The following is a 5,566-nucleotide window of genomic DNA, read 5'->3' as shown; positions in this document are numbered from 1 at the left end:
TAAGAAAAAAAAGCGAGAGAAAAAGAAATTGATAAAAGCCTATCATGTTGGACCAAAACAAGCAATTCATGATCTAGTAACGATAAAGAATGAATCTAAAATCCATATGTATGCACATGTTTCTTATGATGGAAAATTATCGATCTTCTAAAGATTCTAAAGAATTTAATTAGTGGGAATGTAATTTCAATGTTTAATGTGAAAAATTAATTTACTTTTTCTTAAATGTAACATTTTTATGAAAGTTATTTTTTCATAAGTAATGAAAATTGATTTATTTAATAATTAGTGAAAAAGTTAATTGCCTATACATTGTTAGGACAAATTTGACAATTCTTTTTTTTTTTGTGTTTAGGGTATTAATTAACTTATTCAATGTAAAAAGAAAAAGAAAATGCAGTTGTTACTTATTTTCTCCTTTTTTTTTTCTCTACAACTTCGATTAATTATTTTAAATTATTTTTATAAAAGAATACTAGGTAAATATCTATATCTTATTTTAGGCTAAATGCTTAAATTAGAGCCCAATCTTATAGGGATTGCTCACATAAGATTCAAACCTTTCAAAATATTTATATAAGGGTCTAACCTTTAAAAATATTCAAATAAATACTTTCCACGTACTTCAATCCAATTTGAATAAAAATTAGGTGAATTCTAATATATTTTAAAAAAAATACATGGAAATACGGAAAATTAGATATTGGGCTTGTTCAGGTAAATACATTGAGAAATAAAAAAAATAAAATTCATGATATCTTATGGCACTAGCAACAACATTGGCATCACCTACTTTCAAATTCAATTTTAAAAATATTCATTTCCCAATTTTCTCATCAAGAGAGATATATGGCATGCCACCCTAACAAAGCTTACATGAAAATTTTCGTGTTAAAAATGAAGTAACTACACCTAAAACAAACTACTAATTTAAAAATTAGTATTAATATAATTTCAAGCCATATTTGTAATATATGAGTACACTTGAATTTATATCTATAATGTAATAAAGAAAAATTTACAGATTGTACATATTCAAAATCTTGAGTTAGCATGCAAGTTTTTTTTTTTTAATGAGTTTATATAATGAATTAAATCCAAAATGTGAGAAAATCATACCTTGCGGATTAATTCAAATATTTGTTAATAATAAATATTAATAAATATTTAATTAAAATATTTATTAATTATAAAAATTATTGAAAAATATTAAAATATATTAATATTATTTTTATTTAATAAATTCTCATACCAAACATGTTAATATAACTCTTTTTTTTTTTTAGAATTTGAGTCAGTAGTAAACCTTATAAAATAATTTTATTAACAATAACATTCTCGCAAATCACATTCAAAAGAATTATATCTTATTAAAATATTCACATGAGAAAGCGCTAGACACCCAATGATGCCTATAAATAGATGCAACTCATGCAAGCATTTGGATCACACAAAACTCAAAAAGAGCTTCCAGCACACTAAAGAAAATGTCTTATCAAGTTTCTGCTGTTCCATCTCAAGTTGGTAACATGTCCAAGGAAAATCGTCATTTGGCCAATTTTGCCCCTAGCTTTTGGGGGGACATTTTCCTCTATTCTCCATCTGAAATGGTATCTTGGCGCGCATGAAAATAATTTTAAATGTGTGTTTGTGTGACATCATATGCCTGTATTATTCAAATTTGATGTTTGTGCTAGTATGTATTTCATAAAATTACACTTATTTTTTTAAAAAAAAATAAGTTTCCTTTTTCTAATTTGAGATACATGCATGTGAATATTTTAAAATTAATTGGAAGCTTTTCATACTTAAATAGAAAATGGATGCCAAAACTCAGTTACAGTACACAGAGTTAAAGCAAGAAGTGAGGAGAATGTTGGTGACAGATACGGATAAATCATCCCAAAAATCATAATTGATGCGGTCCAGCGCTTGGGTGTGGCTTATCATTTCGAGAAAGAGATAGAAGATGCCTTGCAAATTATATATTATTATCATTGCAATCACATTCATGATGGTGATGATCTTTACACTACTGCTGTTCGATTTCGTTTGCTAAGGGAGCATGGTTTCAATGTTGATTGCGGTATGTTTTTAGTTTTAAAAAGCAAATACGGTAAAAGAAAAAATGGAGGTTTTGAGCTAAGGATGACGACATCAGTGTTGCAAAATGAACTATACCAGTCAATCAAACCACTTGAACTGAGAATCTCATTCTTGATTCATATTTAGTTTTGGTAAAATTTTATTTTTAGTCTATCTCCTTTTTTCTTTCGCTTCATTTCAATTTAATTCTTTTATAGTTTTAATTTTCTCACTTTTTCCTCAACACTTTTCACTCTCTTACAATTTAATATATACCCAGATTTATTTTTCTTTAACACACAAGTCTTCTAATTCCCTCTAATATTCATTTACCTTCGCTACTAACATTGTTAATTCTTATTTTATTTGCTCAGAAAATTCGATCATGAATATTACTAAAATGATATTATTTCCTAATTCAAGAGGTTTTAGGGATGTTATATGATATCCAATATGTTTGAGGTTCGAATTCTTGAATCTACAACTTTTTTCTCTATTTTAATAAAATTATAACCAAAATTAAAAGGTGAATGGAAATAGATATGAAATTTGAATCCGTCCTTCACAAATCTTTAATTTTCTCAATTTGCAAATTGCAACTTTGGAGATAACACCACAAATTTATTTGATGATTATGCAGAGATATTTAATAAATTCAAAGATGAGAAAGGAAATTTCAAAGAATCTTTAAATGGTGATGTGAAAGGCATGCTAGAATTGTACGAAGCTGCACACTTTCAACTGCATGGGGAAAATATATTAGAAGAAGCACTTTCCTTCACCACATTTCATCTCAAGTTGGCCGAAAGTAGGGTAGACTATCCTCTCTCCACACAGATTGCCAATGCTCTAACGCGACCCCTTCGCAAGAGCTTGCAGAGGTTGGTTGCTAGGAGCTACATTTCCATATACGAAGGATATGGTACCCAAGACAAAAATTTAATGAAATTTGCAAAGTTAGATTTCAACTTGCTACAACATTTGCACAAGGAAGAGATAAACGAGATATACAGGTAATCTATAGTGACCAAAGGTTTTCATCAAAATAAGAACCTTTTATTATACCTAGATTTACAAATAATATATATTCATTCATATTTTAGGTGGTGGAAAGGTTTAGATGTTGCAACCAATTTTCCCTTTGTACGGGATAGATTTGTGGAATGCTATTTTTGGATGATGGGATTATATTTTGAACCCCAATATGCCATTGCTAGAACTTTCATGACCAAAATAATATCACTCACATCGATTTTGGATGGTATTTATGATGCATATGGAACATATGAAGAACTTGAAATATTTACAAAAGCAATCCAAAGGTAATTTAATGCGTATGCCCATCGTCACTTTAAATCATTAAAAATAAATGTTTTTTTTATTGAATTATAGAGAGAATTAACTATTTGAATTGATGATATATTGTAGATGGGATATCAACTGCATAGATCAACTTCCAGACTACATGAAATTGTGGTATAGGGAAGCTTTAAAAGTTTATAAAGATACGGAAGATTTGATGTCCAAAGAAGGAAAATCATATCGTGTCCAATACGCAATAGAAGCAGTATATATGATCTTTATTTTTTGTTGAAAAATATTCTTTGTTTTCAATCTTACTCAACTGCATTAGTTGATTTTTGCTGACTTTTTGTTTGTTTGTTAATAGATGAAACAACAATCTCAAGTCTTCTTTGTTGAGGCCAAATGGTTCCATGAAAATTACATACCAACAATGGAAGAGTATATGCCGATTGCATTACTTTCTTGTGGTTATCTGCAGCTCGCAATTGCATCTTTTGTTGGAATGGAAATAGCATAACAAAAGAGACATTCAATTGGGCAGTTAATGAGCCCAAGATTATCAGAGCTTCAAACATTATTTGTAGGCTGATGAGTGATATTGTTGGCCACAAGGTACAAAAATTTATTTGTTTTATTTTTATTATCTGAGTTTGATTTGGCTTGAGCTAACCATGGACAGCTCTACATTAGCTCAAATTTATTTACGTTTATCGTAGGTTGAGCAAGAGAGAGGACATGTTTCCTCGGCTGTGGAATGTTACATGAAACAATATGGGGTGTCAATGCAAGAGGCATACGATGAGTTAAACAAGCAAATCAACGATGCTTGGAAAGATATAAATGAAGAGTTCTTGAAACCAACAGCAGCACCAACATCGGCTCTTATTCGAGTTCTAAACCTTGCAAAGGTCATTGATCTCCTTTACAAGGGCGAAGATGCTTATACGCAAGTTGGTGATTCAGCAAAAACTAGCATCACTGCCTTGCTCATAGATTCAATCCCAATTTTATCAAGAATTTAAAGTTCAAATGAACTAGAACTCACTTTTGAAAAAGTGACATCCAGAAGATTTGTTGAAAATGGCCAACCATGCTGCTGTTATATTCTTGGTTAAGTGCATGCAGCTTGTAAACATCCTGCAGCACATATGCTTGCTGTAACAGCAAGGCTGTTTAGTTACTTTGTTAAGTTACTTAGTTGAAAATGAACTAAGTTGGTATTGTTTTGATGTTTTTAGGTGCTGATTGACATAATCAGCTTGTGTGCAAGTTAAGTTTTACTTGTTTCAAAGTATGATTAGTGGTAGTAGGTAGTATTTGGTGATGTATTTGGCTATAAATGTATTGTTTTTTCTAGTTGAATGAATGAGCAAAATGAGCTATCAGCCATAAGCTCCCTTCTGCACATTTGTGAGCAAGTAAAAACATTTCTTGAATCTTGCTTCATTGTTCTTTGTTCTCTGTTTTCTTCTTTTGCTGCTGTCAAAACCCCAACAAGATTATTCTCTTATCCTCAAGTTGTCAGCTCAGTTCTAAAATAAATAATTATATTCTGATTGCCAACCTTTCCCCAAGTTGAAATTAGCTCCAGTTGTTGCAAAGCATGCATAAAGTTAATGAGATTAGAACAAAAAAGCCCCACACTCCAAAACACAAATAAACTAGAAGAACACCTAAATGCGGGAACAACACAATAAATAGACACAAGGTAATGCCGAAATCCAAGCTAACATAATCCCAAAACAAAACGCACCCAAGACAAAATTATCCAAAACACACACTTTACATGCTACTCCTTACTAAAACAACAACCAGTAATATCATAAACATGAATCACACCGCTTATCAAACTTTTATAAAGCAATATTTGTCTGGAACACCACCGACATCACGAACTAGCTCCTATAATCCGCCACCCACTAGCAACACCCTGCACATCTCCTTGAATTCAAGGTTGATAGTGCTTTATTTTAATGAATCTTGGATACGAATGGTACTAAATTTGATATTTATTTGTTTATTTTATATGTAGGTACAATGCATGTACTAAGTGTTACAGTACAAGGTGATTACTTAGAAGATTTGACTTTAATTTTTTTTTAGATTTTAAGATAATTTTATTTTAATAATTATTATTTTTTATTTGTAAAGATATTTCATTAAGAGCTTGATTATG

General features: G+C 30.3%; 1 pseudogene; it reads left to right on the top strand.

Annotated features, from left to right (window-relative positions):
* The first annotated feature begins 1,454 nt into the window (after positions 1 to 1,454).
* LOC107889277 ((-)-germacrene D synthase-like) lies at positions 1,455 to 4,795 on the top strand (annotated as a pseudogene).
* The last annotated feature ends 771 nt before the right edge of the window (positions 4,796 to 5,566 follow it).

The sequence above is a fragment of the Gossypium hirsutum genome, chromosome A11, assembly GCF_007990345.1.
Source record: "Gossypium hirsutum isolate 1008001.06 chromosome A11, Gossypium_hirsutum_v2.1, whole genome shotgun sequence".
Classification (NCBI taxonomy): Eukaryota; Viridiplantae; Streptophyta; class Magnoliopsida; order Malvales; family Malvaceae; genus Gossypium; species Gossypium hirsutum.
Note: the sequence above shows the minus strand (reverse complement) of the source record. Positions and strands in the feature narration are given on the sequence as shown.